The following is a 17,307-nucleotide window of genomic DNA, read 5'->3' as shown; positions in this document are numbered from 1 at the left end:
GAACCTACCAGTGCAATGTACAGTCGTGTGGGGGAGGGGGAGGGAGAGAGGGGGAGAGGGGGAGAGGGAGGAAGAGGAGGCACACACACCCCAGGAGAGACTGTGGGTGAGGGCATCCTCATGCCAGCTGAGCCACAGGGAATAAAAGTGAAAGATTCCACCAAAAGAGAAACCAGAACGCGAGACGATGGGGAAGCCCTGACCCATGAATGGCTCAGCCAGCATCTAGCTACAGGCACGGGAGGGGCTGTCCCTCCAGCATATCTCATGTGACCCCAGGGCACCCGGGCTCCACGGGTCACTGGGAGGGGACGGCGGCTCCATACTGCACAAGAGCAGGGGCTGCTGGGAGCGGGGAGTGGTGGCTTCACCTAAGCCGTTCCCCTCCCCTCCTGGCGGTGATGGATGGCGCCTCTGAAGCCTCATTTAGGTTGTCCCCATCGGGAATATAAACAAGATACAGTGAGTGTGGGCCCCACCACAGTCTTGTGGGTTGTTTTTTTAATTTTACACAGAGTGCCCAAGAGATGACAAATCATAATTCACTTATCCACTACAAATGGAGGGTGTTGATCTTTTTTTAAACAGTCATTAAAACACTGCATTTCTGCAAAAAAAAAAAAAAAAAGGAAATGTTTACTTAACTCTGAGCCAGAGATTGAAGATAATTTTATACAAGTGTTTTAATGATGGTTACAAGGACTGTGTAATAATAAAGGTAGATGCTTACATGGGAGATTAGGTAAAACAAGGAATATAACATGTATGTGTAGTAGAATAACATTTCGGGGGGCATCCAGATATGCCCAAAGTCAGAGAAGTTAACCAACCTGCCCTAAGTCACACAGCTGGTAAGCAGCTCAACCAGGATTCCACCCAAGTGGAGCGGTCCTCTTAATCACAAGTTCTCCAGGCTTAAAGGCATCTCAGGGTACATTTTAACTCCAGGTCCTCAAATCCAAAAAAAAATTTATTTAAATCTACAAAACGTGCATTTAAACAGTCTTTTACCTTTTACTGTCATTAAGAGATTCGAGAAGTCTTAAGGGTGGTTAGAGTCGACGGATGAACTACAATAGTTTTTTTTCTTTACTTTTCAAACTTTATATCCTGCAGGTTAGGGTATGTGCCGTATTCATTGTGGGGAAATGTGAGTAAGAGCAGTATGAGAATTCTCCCACCTGGTGGTAGGAGCTGGAGAAGAAGGTGCCTCCATTTGGACACTGGTTCAGACCCAGCCTAAAAGACCTGGTCCTGCCTTCAAGTGCTAAGGGACTTACCAGGTGGAGAACAAATATACAAGCAAATTCATTTGACAACAGTTTCAAAGCAATAACGGTGGGCCTGAGCACTCTGACTTTTGGTACATAAAATAATGACTGTCCCTGAAGTCAACTTGCTGGGCCTTCTCCATCTAAAAGCTAAGTGGCACCTGAAGTAGCCATGGCCCTGGACCGTAATAGGAACGACAGGGACAGATTGTGAGTGGGATTCTCGTTGGTGATGAAGAAGTGGGTTTGTCACAGACAGCGAGAGCCCAGATATGCCCTGTGGAGGGGCTTTGGCACATTACGTTCTTAATATGACAGAACATCCACGTGCAAACCCACCTGAGCATGTGGAAGCCGACCCCTCCTGGTCTCCAGCCCCATCCTGGAAGTCACTTATGAGGGGGAAAGTCATTTATAGAGCTAGCCTGGTGCCACCCCAACAGCTTACAAAGAGCCCCTCCTTTCCAAAACAGGAACCAGTGTGGCGTGGTCACCTCCTGATCATTTCATTTGCATTTGATGGTCGGAGTGCATCAGGGTAGAATTTAGCCAAATTAAATTTGCAAATTTCTAGTGGTTTTTACAGGTGGGGAGTGAGACTATTTGGGATTTTAAAGATGTGTTTCAGAAATGCTGTCACATTAGAGCTTCATTTCTGTCCCTTGGGGTGGCCACCAAGTAAACAGCTCAATTTCCATCCCTGCTGGAGGTACAGAATGTAGCATTCACACTTGCCAACAGATAAATGTCTCCTGTCTCTGTTACGCTTAATGGCTTTTAGTGGAGTGAGGGCTGGTAGAGAGGAACTGACTTCCTCTTACTGGGCAAAAAGGAGACACCAGGAAGACCATTTCATTTCAGACACCTCCTTTCTTCCCAGATTACTGATCCACAGCCCAGCCCATTCCCTTTCAACCCCTTCAGGTAAAAGGGAAGACACAGGCCACCAGCTGGAGGTCAGGTGGGGTGGAAGAGACCCAGGGGCCTTGCGTTTGAGGTTTGTGAACAGAGGGAGGATTTGCATTTCTAGGAAGACCAGGTCTGGGTGTGCTTGGGCCCAATGTGCACCCCTCTAGTTCTCCAAGTGCTCAGCGTGCAGGGAGCAGGGGAGGGGCCTTCAGCAGGCACACAGAGGGAGCACAGCCTGGCCAGGTGTCAGGGACTTCTTGGTGGGAACCTTTGCAATGGAACCGTAGCAAGCCAGGACATGCACGCATCTTCCTCTGGGCACTCCCGCTCACACCCTTTGTTTACACAAGAGGAACCTATCAAATGTTCCACTCGCAGATTCTGAGATTTATCATGATTCCCTTAAAAAGAAGTAACCAAATGAGTGTATCCCAGCAGTATTCTTATAGCCAGCAGAAAATCGGGGAAAGAAAAACAATGTCCAATAAGAAGCGGATGGTAAAATAATGCAACCATTACATAAACGAATGGGGAAGTGGTAGAAACCCATCCTATTTATGTGTCTATTTATGTGATGAAGGAAAAAAGTGTTAAATTTTAAAAATGCAGGATAGATACCGAACACAGAGATAAAAAAAAAAAAAAAAAACACATGCACTCATGATGAATAGCACAGCCAAATGTTCGCACCATTTAAAATCCCTAGACAGCACATCAGAAGTGATTCTTTTTTCTTCTTTTATTTCTAAATTTATCACAAAGGGGTTTTGTGTGTGGCGATTCTAGAAGTTATATGTCGAAGCAGGAGACCATCATACACCCTCACTGCTGTCTCCCTTCTTTGGCTTCTTTCTCTTTTATCCCCTTGTGCACAAGGATGTGAGGTTGCCATCCATGAAACACCAGCTTCCCCCGGCCCAGTGTCCCCTTGCTCAGGGAGCTGAGCAAGCTGCAGGCATCTGTGACAAACCTGGATGTTGCTAGCTCCCCCACCCGTCATGCACCCGTGAGTTCATCTGAACCTTCTTGGACTGGCTTATATTTTTAGCTGGGACAGCCTCTCGGGCCCGACAAATTCCGTGTGTTTTCTGCTCTCCATGTGAAGTGGCACCGGCCTGCCTGCGTCCTCGGATGGCCTCCTGTCACTCCAAGGGGTCCTCCCTGTGTTTTGCATTTCCGGCACAGAGGGAACAAAAACATGCCCAGCCCTGACGTGTTCCCATGAGCAGAGCCCTCGCAGGCCCCACCGGATTGGTAGAATCCCAGGCCTCAGTGTCGCAGAGGCTCGGAAACTGTTGAGGCCAGTGTTTTCTTAAAAGTCCCCATCACCGGAGTCAGTATTTCCAGAAACCAGTGGAAACCGTGCAGTACTCAGGACACAGTGACATGGCTGCATGAAATACCACGGTGTCGGGAGTTTGGCTCGGTTTTTCCCTGGGCTGGAACCTGATAACAATAGTTAACCTTGTGGAGTTCAGAAACTCCAGCCGTTGTGTGTGTACGCATGCTTATTTTGTTAATGGAGAAATTATCTATTTTAGGAGAGGCAGGATCTTTTAAAATTTGGATGGTGGAGAAGGTAGATATTGCTAGGACTCTCCTAAGGTGGCCTAGACCTCCGTCCGGGAGAGGGCAGGAATGTTCTGGCACTGATGAAAATGTGGACGTGGAGTGGCTGCCTGGTCCCAGCGAGGAGGCTGCCCCTTGAGGCCATTGGCCTGGAACGCAGGTTGTCTGACTCTCCGAGCTGTGTGTCTCCAGGGTACCTACCCTACCTTTCTGTTTACTAGCTTCCTGTACTGGGAATAACTGAGCAGAATGAATCTGTGCGTGTTCCAGTTGTGGCCTTTCTTGACTGGAGTCTTCAGTTTGGAAAATGACAGATTATTTTTTTATTTTTATTTTTTTTAAAGAGAGAGACAGAGAATTTTTAATATTTTTTAGTTTTGGGTGGACACAACATCTCTATTTTATTTTTATGTGGTGCTGAGGGTCGAACCCAGCGCCCCACACAAGCCAGGCGAGCGCGCTACCGATTAAGCCACCTCCCCAGCCCCATGACAGATTATCTTAATTGCCTTTCTCCATCCTCCCATCTTCCCATCTGGAAACCACATTCCAGGTTCAGCAGAGGGCAGGGGTAAGGAGGTAGGCTCCAGACCCTGCCAGCCTGGGCTCCAATCTAGGCTTGCTGGTCTGTGATCCCAAGATGGGCTTCTCTGAGCATCAGTTTTCCCAGTTGCAAGATGAGGAAAATGATAGTGTCTGCCCTTTAGGGCAACTGTGAGGATGAACCTGCCTTTTGAATGAGGACCACTCGTCCCAGCCTTGTGCCTGGAACATAGGAAACAGGAGTCCTCGTCGCCGGGGTCCTTGTTGTTATACATGGTTTCCATGGAAAGACCACGGCCAGGGCGGAGCGTCAGCTCTGAAGCATTTTGCTTTGCTGGGTCAGGGGCATTACTCCTTGTCACGCTGCCTGCTTTATCTTTAAGGGAGAACAAACAAACCACTGCCCATTTGCTCCGCTTTCAAAGAGGGGAAAGCAAGGCCCTGAGAACCAGTCACTTGTTCCAGACCACACAGCTCATCAGGGCTGTGTCAGTCAGCTCCCGGTCACTGTAACAAAATACCAGAGATAAATAACTTCTAAAGAGAAAACGGTTGTTTTTGCTCACAGTTTTGGAGCTTCTGGTCCGAAATGGGGCAGTCCCACTGCTTTGGGCCACTGGGGGACATGCCAGATAGCAGTGTAAGGAGCGCTGTGGGAACACATTGCTCACCTCACAGCCAGCAAGCAAAGAGAAAGAGGAAGAGGATGGGGTCCCACAGTCCCCTTCAAGAGCAAGCCCCCCATGACCTAAGGGGTCTCACAAGGCCCCTTCTCCTAAAGGTCCAGGACCTTCTCAATAGCACCACCCTGAGGACCAAGCCTTTAGGGGACACTCAGCATCAGGCTAGAGCCAGGCCAGCGTGGGAGGAAGCACCTGCACCTCCTGCTGGCCCACCTGCCCAGGTGTCCTCGCGCCCAGCGCCCTCGTCCCTCGGAAGACCTCCTTTGAGCCCACAAACAAGGAAGTTAGGGAGAAATGGGAGAAAAAGACAGCCAGAGGGCTGGGGATGTGGCTCAAGCGGTAGCGCGCTCGCCTGGCATGCGTGCGGCCCTGGTTCGATCCTCAGCACCACATACCAACAAAGATTGTGTCTGCCGAAAAATAAATATTAAAAATAAAAAAAATTCTCTCTCTCTTTGAAAAAAAAAGACAGCCAGACACATGGAAGCCCGTCGTGATCCCTGAGCATGTCCCACGTGCCTGGTGCTTGGTTGACAGCACCAGGCTCCACAGCCTCCAGAGTGCTGGTGGGCTCTGCTCCTCCTTTCTCCTTTCCCCATGTCACCAACTGCTCTGTAAAGGACCAGTCCCTCCAGCCCCACTCAGGAGGCTCCAGTGAGGGGCTGGGTGACAGAGACCAGGGGCCTAAGAATGGCCAGGAGTGGCGGGTGGCCTCTGCCAGTGTGAAGCCTTTGCCCTCCCTCTGATCTCCAGGGGTATGTCCCAAGAAGTCCCTGAAGGCCTTCTCAGGTCTCTCAGCCCCTCTGCCCTGAAGCCTCCCTACCTGAATGGGCCACTTCCTGAGCACTCCGGGAGGGGCCAGATGTCCAGGGAGACAGAAGGAGTCCCCTTCCTGCCTGTGAGGAGCTCACGTCCAGGCTGTGTAGAGGGAGTCTTGGCCCCCCACGTATTGGAGCTAGGGCCAGACTCCAGGCAGAGGGGCCCCTGAGCAGAGGCACAGAGCTGGAAGTGGCTGAGACTTGGCAGGTGGCTGAAACTCAACAGCTAGACTCTAAGCAGTTCTGGCAACACGTCATGATGAAACTCCTCTTTTTCCCTAGTTCCTGTATTTGTGGGGCTGATGGATAGCTGGGAAAGCAGCTGCACATATGTGATTGAATTTTACCTGCTCAGCAGCTTTGTGACTTCGGACAATGTACTCATTTTCCAGATGAGGAAACTGAGTCCCCTAGAGGGTGAGATGTTGGCTCAGCTACCTGGTGACCAAGCTCATCTTACACTCAAATGTGAGGTCTGACTCCAGGTGCACCCTGGCTCTCACCCCATCGTCAGCACTGGGTGCAGAGCCCATTCATAGAGACACAGAGAGGGCGGACACAGAACCCATGAGCAGGAGCTTGTGGGTCGAGTGCTGGCTTTGGAAGCAAGACCCCTGGCTCTAGTTCCAGCTCTGCCAGGTATGGACTAAGGACAATCACCTCTTTGGGAATCCGTTTCCCTAATGGGCGAATGAGAAGGCTGCAGGAAGAGTTCATCTCGCTGATCCAGAGAACTGGAGTTGGGGACTTGGCTCTTCGGCACTCGCTTCTCTAGGTCCCAGTCCTACCAGGCCTGCCTCCGCATCCTCCAACCCCCCCTCCATCCCAGTGACTTCCAGCGCCTGGACTTTTCTCTCCCAACGAACCCAACCTGTGCTCAGTAGAATAACCTGAGGGGCATGTTAAACAGCTGAGTCCCGGGCTCCACCCCAGAACCGACTGAATGCATCCCTGAGAGACGAGGCCCAGGAACCTGTCTTCCCTCAGACATCCCCAGGAGATTCCCATGACCAGCCAGATATGTCCGTCGTTGCCGAAGTTCAGGGGCTCTCAGACCCTGGTAAGCATCTCGGTATTTGCAGGCTTATAAAATGGCTGGGCCCCACCCCCAGGATTTCTGCGTCAGTAAGTCAGGAGTCAGGCCTCAACATTTGCATTTCTCACAAATTCCAGAGTGATGTGGGGACCGCACTTTGAGAACCACTGTCCCCCCTCCTTCCCTGACAACTCACGGGCAGCGGTTGGTGCGGGGCATCCCTGTCAGTGCGTGAACTGCTTAACAGAAAACTTCAAAATGTTTGAAATAATTACAATTAGAACCGCTGTTTACTCGGACTCGTGCCACGTGGCAGCTCCTGCACGGGACGCCACACGATCGGCCGTTGCCATGATCACGTAGGGGGGAGATTCACAGGTCGAGAATCGATGTGATCAAGCCTTCAACTAAGACGACACAACAAATATGATCAGAACTTTCTAGAACAAAGTTTGGGCAGATGTCTTTACCCTACTTGGCGTGTCTTTGCTGTCTCAGTGAAAGACTCTATTGTGGGAATTTCGAATCAGGTTCAGAGCGGGGCCACCACACAGGTTCGGGTGGTATTTTTGGTTGGAGGAGACTTTCATTAGTTCTCCACAAATTGTACCCTGCTGGTGGTGGCCTCTGGCCCAATGGCGGGACAGCAATGTCCAGTAACTCACTGTGTAACCCCCTTTAAGGATCCCCTCATGTAAACAGAGCCTGGTCGATGTCAGCAGGGATCGTTGTGACCTTGGTATGCTGAGCTTCGTGGTGGCAATGGTGAGTGGCCAGTGCATCTGGGGAGTTTCACCAGCCAGTATGTGTCTCTCACACACATACTTGGTTTAAGTTGCAGAAAGACAATGGCTGCTCTTTACAAGGGAATCACTGATTATGGAAGAACCCACTGAGCACCCTATAACTTTGTAAGTTGGAAGAAAAGACAGGAAGGAATGAAGCTTACAGTTAAGGAAAATCTACTAAAAGTAAGTTGCCGTGATTCATATGTGTAATATGAAATGAATTGCATTCTGCCATCATGAATAACAAATTAGAATAAATAAATAATTTAATTTTAAAAAGAGTGAATAAAACTACTCTATTAAATATTATATAAATTTCACAGTAAAATTAAAGTATCACATAAAACATAGCTCAACTTCCTTTTAAAAAGATTCATATCCAAACTTAACAGTCAAGACATGGAAATATAATATATATACATTGGCTGTGTCAAAACAGGATGCCCTTTGGAACTGTAACCAAATTCTCAGGGCCTCAGTGATTTTTCCTGAAAGGATAAGATACTACAAAGAGCAATGATAGCATAATAGGTATCAAAGAGAGAAAACAAAAACAGGCCTGGATCCAAGACTATTCAGATAAAGATCCTTAACCAGGGCTTTTGTCACAGAACAGGCCTTATGAAAAATTTGTTTAGTTTTCAAAAATGAATTTTATTTGGAGGCTGAGGTTGTGCCTCAGTGGTAGAGCACTTGCCTAGCATGTGTGAGGCACTGGGTTCAATTCTCAGCACCACATAAAAATAAGTAAATAAAAGTCCATCAGCTACTAATAAAAATACTTTTTAAAAAAGCTACCTTGTATTTGTGGGGCATGTGGCCTTGTACTTGTCACCCCCTCCATTATTATACCTAATTCTCTTGCCCCCAAATACACATAAGTTGGAGCTAAAGAATGTGGGCTGTAAATAGAAGATCAGAACTCTATTTCTCACTAACAATGTGACCTTGGGCAAGTAACTTAACCTCTCTGTGCTTCAGCCTTCTCTTCTGGATAATAATAATACTTCTTAATCTTGTCCTTTAGATTAACAAAGGAAAAGCATAAAAAGTGCTTAACACAGAGACCAACACAAAGTAAGGACTTAATAAGTGCTATCGAATGCTACTGAACATGTTGGAGGTGATACTGAGGGTCACACTGTTGACATCATTTCCATAAAGGAATTAACTGGTTTCTAGTTTAAATGAGATTCCGGGAGGCCTCTAGTGATCTGACTGCTTCCTTTAAACTCAGGTTTTCTACTCAGGGAAGAACAAATATTGCCCAAGCTTTAAGCACAAAGAAGCTGGACTGCAATCTTTGGAATAATGAAATGCTGTTGTGGTGGTCTTCAGTGAGACCTTGTGCATATGAGTATCCTTCTATCATAAAAGCATATAAAATTGCAAACAGTAAGAGATACAGAAACAGTGGAGCTGGAAATTACTGAACTAAGAGTAGAACACAAAAGCCTAAGTGGGCCGAGGTCACTCTGCTGCACTTTTAGTTCACAAAGCAGTTTTACAAATACTCTGGAGCTCAGGAAGGGAAGTATGATCCTGCCCATTGCACAGGGGAAAGAATAGAGTCTCAGCTAGGTGGCACAGCCAGAGGCCAGAAGGAGGGAGACAGAGGTTGAACAGAAAGACAGACAGGAACCACATCCCCCAGGACTCAGAGGACTGGAAGGCATGTGCATTTGCTCTGAGCCTGGTGGGAGCCGTGACAGGTCTTGACAGGAGAGGCTGCCATCTGATGTACATTCTGGAAAGACCCCTGGCTGCACTGGAAAAAGCAAAGGTGGAACCAGGGAGGCCGCTTGGGAGGCTGCTGTGGAAGTTCAAGCCAGAGGGGGGAGGCGGTGGGCTGGCTGTGCATCCTGGCAGAGCGGGTGGAGGACCCAGGAGGCTCTCAGTTTCTGAGTGACTCAGTGGGAGGTTGAAGGGGTGCATCTTCAGAGGAACAGTTTTGGAGGGTGCAAGGAGTCAGGGTCCCTGTGAACTTGTTAGTTACAGCCATCGAGGCACTTAATTATGCAAGGAGAGAGGTCCCCAGACATTCGGCCTTCTCCGGCAGAGAGCAGGTCACACTGCCCTGCTCCTGGGCATCGGACCAATGCTTCCTGTGAGCCGGGGGAGCCCAGGCCCATCCCTGCCCAGCCTGTCTGTAAAGGATTCTGCTGCTGGCTTCCAGAAGCCCTGTATTCCTTCTGCCGCCAGGGAGCCAGGGAGCAATTAATGACCCTTCTCAGAATGTTGGGCCTTGCTACAAGAAACAAACAAAACCCCCGATGTCCTGCCTTCTGATGTTGCAGGCTTTGGGTTACTTTTTCTTTCACCAATCTCCACAGGATCTTTCCTCTGCTCATGCTTGAAAGCCATTCTTTCTTTCTTCTTAAAATACCGTGCTCAGGCCTTAAGTAACCTTTGCCCTCTGATGGCTGCTGTGTCGATGAAGCCTAGTAAAATTACAATAATATCAACAACAATAATAAGCATGGATAGAGTGCCATTCCATTAAAAGACTCTTTCTTAAGCATACTTGATTTTACAAAAATCTCCGAGGTGAGATAAGTGGCATGTTTAACTCTGTTGGAGAGGCCAAGAAATAGAGTAGCTGAGAGCATGTGAATTTATGGTAATAACGGCACTTTTAAATTGAAAGAGTGGAGCTGGATGAGGTACTTGGAGCAGGGCTTGGTACAGGACTGCTGCTGAGGTCATTGTCATAATTTCCAGGGAAAGACGCTAAGGCCCTGGGAGGCTCTGGGGTGCATGCCCGGCTGTGTGTGCACCCTGTCCTGGGTGCCATTCTCCAAAGGAATCTGTTCCCCAGTGAGCTCAGTTGGATGGAAAGGCTCCTGCCAGGATGGGGTCCTCAGGAATTCCTTTTGGACTTTCTGGGAGCTTCCACACCACTCCCCCAGCCTGGGGCTGCCCTTTTCCTGTGCAGGCTGGTGGAAGGCACCACGCAGGCCACTCTGTGCCTGTCCTGCCCCCTGCCCCCTGCCTGGTGGCATCCTCTCCCCCACCATCTTCTGGTCCTCCTCCTTCTTCGAGGTGGGATTCAGGCCCTGCCTCCAGCACCTCCTCCCCAGCCACCCCCACTCCTAGTGCCCTGAGTGGGTTTCTGCAACCCCCAGCCCTGGGGCCCAACAGACAAGTGCAGCCATGGATCCAAGGTTCCTCCCACAGGGGCACCTCGGCTCCCCTCTTGATCACCAGAGTCAGAGGCCTTGTCCTGTACCTTCTCACTCTCTACCCACCCCACCCGCCACCGCCGTGCCTGGCCCAGGCCACGCCCAGAGCAGGTGCACACACCATACAACAGACTTCTAAAAAGTACGAAAGTCATGATCACCAGAACCCCCCTTGGAATGACCAGCTGTGCTGGTCACTGTTGTCCACGTGGGGGGCTCATCCTGTGTTCCACAGGTGGCCCCGTGGTCCAGAACCAAGGATGTCGGAGGGCACCCCTTCTCCCCTCACCACACTCTCACCCTTGGTGTTGGCCAATCTTTCCCCCTAGTAGGTGGCTCCGCGGGTCCCACCTGAGGACCCAGTGTGACGTCGGCTAAAAAGCACAGTTATGAGTGGAGGGTGTCAGGACGTGGGCAGCTGTGCAATACTGTGCCCAGGCTTGCTCTTGGCCTTGTAATCGGACTCTTTGAAGACAGCTCCAAACATGGCTTCCAGGGCGAGTTGGCCAAGGGAAAGGCATGGTCTGCCCTGGGAGCTCTGGGCACTTGTAAAACTTGCCCTCGAAATACGCTTTGAAGAAGGAGTGAGGGAGCCCTGCTGGCCTCGACCAGGTGGACTCTGGGGGGTGAGGCTGGGTCTGTTTGTGCGTCCTCCAGAGAGGGAGCCCCCTGCCAGAGAGGAAGCCACCTGCTGAGCCAGCCCCCAGGGGGACAGACCCCGCCCTGCTGTGAAGCCGCCACCCGGTGCCAGGCCACGCCCCCTTTGGCTGTGGCTGGAGGAGGTGGCCTGAATCACCACCGCTCCTGCCTCTGTCCCTGGCCTTTACCCCCCACCCCGCTCCTCCAGATTTGTTTCAGCCCAGTGGCTCCCTCCACTGACCTGAATTTAATTATTTCATTCTTTATAAATAGAACAGTCCCCAGCCCCCGTCCTCACCCCCACTCCCCAAATTAACCGACTTCTCCTCATTAAGGGCTCTGAACTCAGCCTGTGTGGGAAGACCTTGGGGCCCACTCTCAGCCCTGTGTGTTTGTGGCCCCGTGGTCCTTCTCTGCTAAAATAATGAAGATTCAGCGAGGCAGGGGGCCCATGAGAATGTTGTCCCTGGATTCCCGATATTGGGGTTTTGTCCAGTAAAATCACTCCCTGGGCATCTGAGGGAGAGGAAGTGGACTCTCAGTTTCTTCAGAGACCTCTTTCAAGCTGGCTGGAAGCAGCTCAGGAAGCCAGTGCGCCCTCCCGCACTCTGCTCTCGGCCCTGTGGCCAGGGTGGGCTGGGAACCAAGACATTTTCCCCGTGGGTATCGTGGAAGGAGGAGGCAATTTGGAAATTCAGCCCCTACACAGTTCCCGAGTGATGGTTATGAGTCCTGAGGAGCCTCTGAAATCTGTTTACTGGGCTGCTACACCACCAGGGCATCCACCAGGCACGGTGTGGCCCCAGCTGCTGGGAACTAAACTCACCAGATGGGGTGTGTCCTCCAGCAAAGCCTCAGGCCCACATTGGAAGGGCAGAGAAGAAGCATGTCTGGCTTTCTCCAGGGTGGATAGCGGGGAAAGAGTGGGAAGGGCATTTGGCCATTAAGGTTCTGCTTAGAAGACATCCCCCAAGGACACTTCTCCACCCACCAAGGCATCAGAGTTAGACCCACCCCACCAATCCCCATCCCCTCATCTGGCTTTTCTTCCAAGCACTTATTGCTACCTGACATTTTTTTTTTTGGAGGGGGGATTAGTTGTTGTTGTTCTGTTACCCGGGATTGAACCAGGGGCACTTTACCACTGAGCCACATCCCCAGCCCTTTGTATTTTTTTGAGACAGGATCTCACTAAGTTGCCCAGGCTAACCTTGAACTTGAGATCCTCCTGCCTCAGTCTCCCAAGTTGCTGGCATTACACGCGTGGCCACTGTGTCCAGCCCTGACCTTTTATATTTACTTGCTTGTTGCATGGTCTGCTCTTCTCGCTGACGCTCAGACTCCACAAGGGGAAGGACTTTGTTTCAATCATTCCCAAATACTTAGCACCTGACACCTGTTGGGTACCTCATGAGCATTTCCTAGCCCTGGGAGTCGCTGTGGGTCCGGGTCAGGGCTGTGGCTTTGGTCACATTACCTGATGTCTCCTAGCAACCTTAGGGTGTCAGTGCTGTGATATCCTGAGCTGTCAGGGGCAGGGAGGCTCAGACAGGAAGTAAGTCCTCTGGGTCCCAGCTAGTAAGTGTTGTGGCAGGATCAGAACCAAATCCTCCTCCTCCAGACCCCACTGTCTTCGACCACCACCTGTCAGCAGGCAGAAGCGGAAGCTCTCGTACTGGAAAGATTTGGAGATGGAAATACAGCCCAGCCTGTGACTCTCAGCAGATCGCCCCCATGCATTTTAGTCCTTCCTGTTTAAGCTGTTAAATTTTGTGAATTATTTTTGCTGCCTCCCTGGAGGTGGTAAGAAATGTGTCTATGAAGCATTGCTGCCTGCTCAGTTACTGTCAGAGTTCTGTGGCCAGAATGTTCCAGAAATAGGGCACAAGGGCTACATGAGTATGTCTTTTATGCTCAGAACAGGTTGGTCCCTTCTCCTGTCTTCAGTAAACATGGTGTTTTGATTGGAGTCAAATATAATTTCAGTTCAGGTGGTGTAAAGAGCCCTGGACAAGTCAAGAGTCATTCCCAACTCCATCACTAAAATACCTGCTGGCTGCAAATAATACTACCTTTTATTCCTGTGCTAGGCACAAGCCACATGCTGTACACTTAAAACTCATAGGATTTTCCAAGTCAATTTTGGGAGTGAATACTCTGTTTAACCCCAGGTAATACTAGACACAGAGGCACAGAGATGCTAAATATCTTAGCTAAAGTCACACAGCTAATAAAGAACAGAGCCAAGATATAAACTCAGCTGTCTGTCCTCTGAGCACGGTTTGTAACCAACTCTCTATTGTGACTCTCAGCTTCTTTGTCTGTAAATTGTGGGGAATGTACTTGATCATAATTTCCAGCTTTAAAAAAAAAAAAAACACTATGCTTTGGAGACGGAGAATCTGGTAGGAGTTCTGAGTCACTGGTGTGAATGCAAAAGGAAAGTAGGAGAAGAGAATGAAACCAACTCAGACCAAATGGACCAGGAAAGGTCTGAACTACGGCTCCTTTTATCCAGTTCTGCTCTCATCTTGCTGTGCTGCAATTTGCTACTTTGCTTGCCTCAATGGTTTGTAGAAATAAGAGCCCCAGGCACATATCTCCCCTCTGAACATAGCTTCCTGCAGGAAAATGAAACCCTTATGGTCGCCAGTGTTTCTTAACTTCAAAGCAGCCTCACATGTCTTGACTTGTTAAATTCACACAAAACCCAGTTTGCATAGCCAGGGATATTGCCACTTTACAGATGTGGAAACTGAGCCACAAGTTGAACAAGCTGACCCCAAGGTCACTTTGCTTCCTCCCACCTCCTAGAGTGCTTCCTGGGGCCATCTCCTGGGCTTTTCTTTACTTAATGCTGATCTTAATAGACACAGGCTTCGATGTTCCCAGACCTCTCCCTCGCTGGGTCTGCCCCTAGGCCAGTGGTGCAGGCTCAACGTGATGGTAGTGGTCCTTCACTGGGTCCCCTCAATGTGCCAGGAATTGTGCCAGGCATTCCACATTTAATTCCTTCTAAACCCCTCCAAACCCCTTTGAGATACATAATATTATGAAGCCCATTTTGCATATGAGACGCTAGAGGCTGCACAGCCCATGCTACTAGTATGTAGTCCCACAGCTGGGAAGTGGGAAGCCAGCATCTGAACGTGTGAACACTGGTCACCTCCTGTCCCTGCCTGAGCAAAGCCCCCTGGAACTCCTTCCTGGTAATCGATGACAATAGCCCGATTCCATGTGCCCTCTGCACCTGCCTTCCAGCCCACAGGCCAGCTCCCTTCCTTCCTGGGCCACTCAGTCACTCCCCCTCCTGCTTGGCCACACCCTTCCTCTGGACCCTGCCCTGAAGGGTGACTTCCCACCCATCCCCCACCAGTCAAAGGCCACCCAGGCAGCCTCTTCCCACCACACTGCCCATTACCCTGTTCCCTGCCCGCTCTGGCTCTACCCAGGGCACCCTGGACAGCTGGATGTCACAGGCCATGCATCCATGGGATGCGGGACAGCAGGAAGGGGTACTGCATGCAGAAGGACCAGAGAAAGTGTGTCCCTAGACCAGAGTGTGCCCAAGGGCATTCAGATCCCTCCTTGTTTTTAAGTACTGGGCCAGGTCAACGAAGCAAGTCTGGCTGGTTTGGGACCATGGGCCATCAGTGTGAGGCTTCTGTGAGCTCCTCAAGGACTTGTGCTCTTTGCTAAGATGTCTGTGCTTGAGGAAGGAGGAGGACCGGCCTCCCCTGTGACCTGGCTTCTGTAGAACCGGGCATTCCAGGCTCATGCTTCTCCTGTTCTCACTGCGGATTCTGAAAGCTTGGGAGGGAGGGAAGCCACAGAGTCAGTGGGGGCTTTCACATCACATTCAAGTTTAATGCCTAACTCTGTCACCTCTCACCTGCAAAATGGGGGCAGTGATGCCAACCACACAGGGTTTGCATGAGGATTGGGCCAGGTTCACGCACCCCACCACCTGGCAACACCCCTGGCTTCATCCAGGGGCAGTCAGCACACAATGCTCTGCACTGGGTCCTCTGCTGGGTGCTGGGAGTCCCGTGGGCAACAAGGCCACACAGACCCCTGCACTCATTCTTACTGGGGGAGACGGATCATCAGCAAGCAGACATGTGGGCAGATAATGAACAAATCAGCAATTTGAGAGTGGGATGCGTGGTTTAAGAAAATTAAACAAGTGATAAGTGCAGGGAGGAAGTTGGAAGGACAGGATCAGGAAAGGCCTCACTGAGGAGGTGACTTTGACAAGAAGTTGATAGCCATGCAAAGACTGACTATTCTAGAAAGGAGGAATAGCAAGTACAAAGTCCCCGTGGTGGACACACCTGAGTTTATCAGGCATTCACGTTTGTTGTGCTTGCTGTGGTCATCACTGTACCTGGCCCTCCTCTGGGCCTACCAACGGTGGGGAGAGGCAGGATTACTGCCCAGCTACCCCAGGGAGAGCTAAGTTCAGATGCAAACCATAAGCGAGTGTGATTTCAGAGGTGGGAAGCCCAGCGAAGGCTGGGGTGGCCAGGAAGTCCTGTGGAGCAGGGACAAGGGAGGAGGAGGATGGCGTGCAGAAGGGGGTCAGTGGACAACCTGGTATCTAAGGGACCCTGAGAAACGGCCCAGGCCAGAGGGGCTTCTTGGAGACGGGTCAGGGAAGGAAGCCTGGGTGCCATCTGGATGACCTCAGCAGCGACTGACAAAAGCAGCCTCTATTGTCACCACAGTGAGCAGGTTGTCAGTTTGAGAGAATGTGCTCCCCACTTGAGAAATATGGCCTTGGGCAGAAATCCAGCCCTGTGAGTCACAACCAGATGTACGTCTTGTCAGGGAGAACCGAGGCTGCAGAGACCGGTCACGGCTTCCTGGAAACTTCCTGAGAGTGGGGGGAAGGGTCCCCTCAGGAGGATGAGCTGGGAGGGCGGGCCCAGGAGGGTGGCCCAGGCTGCTCCTTTCGGGTCTGTGGTGGGTCCAGGGCCCCAGGATGTGGGAGCTGTGGCCACTGGCCTGGCAGGGCACAGATGGTCACTGTCTTTATCCTCTCCTCTCTCAGCATGCCCAGAGCCTCCCTGGGCTTCTGAGAGGTTCACCTGCCCCTTGAAGTGGGCGTGGGAAAGGGGGCTGTTCTGGAAAATGGGAGCTTGAGTCCTCATGACACAAACTTGGATTCAATTCCAGTGACTGCTACGAATGCAGCTTCTCTGGCTGCATCTAGAAAATCAGGAGACAACTTGGGAGCTCTCCAAGGTTCCCCCCACCTGGGACACGGCACCTCCTTCATCTCCCTCCTTGTAGACACCAGAAACCAAGGCAGGGGCCTGCTCAGAGCCAAGCAGATGGGGTGGGCCGAGAGCTCCTGCCCCACATCTGCACCTTGCTCCCCCATCCTCGTCCTCCCCAGCCTCCTAACTCCTGGGAGCTCCCTTCCCTCCGGTTCCTCTACCTGGGCTTCTTTCCTGCCAGATCTGGAGGTTTGGCCACCTCAGGGATGACATTCCCACCTGCTAGTGCATGGATCCCAACTCAGAACCGAGATGGAAGCTCGGGGGCATTGACATTGGTCAGGCAAACCCTCCTCTGGCCCCCTCCTGCTTGAATCCTGTGAGCTCTTCAGACCAGCTTCAGTGGCTGCCTTCGCAGGTCACCTCAGCCAGAGCCATCAGCTTGGCAAGCCCTCCCACCCCTGCCACTTCATGATCCTGCTGTGGGTGTTCTCACTTATTTTTTCCTGTCATTATTTGGGCAAACAACATAACTTCTCTACATAATTTCAAACTCATTGATAGCAGTAACCAAACCGCCCCCGTCCTTCCTACGCCTTCCACCAGCATCCTCTCCCGCACCTGATGCCATGTTTGTATTCAAAGTG

The 17,307-nt window shown here is 50.8% G+C and overlaps 1 protein-coding gene across 2 annotated transcripts in view; it reads left to right on the top strand.

The window, feature by feature from the left end:
• Zhx2 (zinc fingers and homeoboxes 2) overlaps window positions 1–17,307 on the top strand; it is a 160,988-nt gene that overhangs the window by 42,136 nt on the left and 101,545 nt on the right. Inside the window, exon 2 of one of the 2 annotated variants that reach the window (XM_026406672.2) lies at window positions 6,076–6,853. The exons of the other annotated variant lie outside the window; for it this stretch is intronic. The gene's annotated coding sequence lies outside the window, so the exon portion shown is untranslated. The remainder of the gene's footprint in view (window positions 1–6,075; window positions 6,854–17,307) is intronic. 2 annotated transcript variants of the gene reach the window in all.

This window comes from Urocitellus parryii, chromosome 7 (assembly GCF_045843805.1).
Source record: "Urocitellus parryii isolate mUroPar1 chromosome 7, mUroPar1.hap1, whole genome shotgun sequence".
Taxonomy (NCBI): Eukaryota; Metazoa; Chordata; class Mammalia; order Rodentia; family Sciuridae; genus Urocitellus; species Urocitellus parryii.
This window is presented reverse-complemented; position numbering and strand designations above follow the sequence as displayed.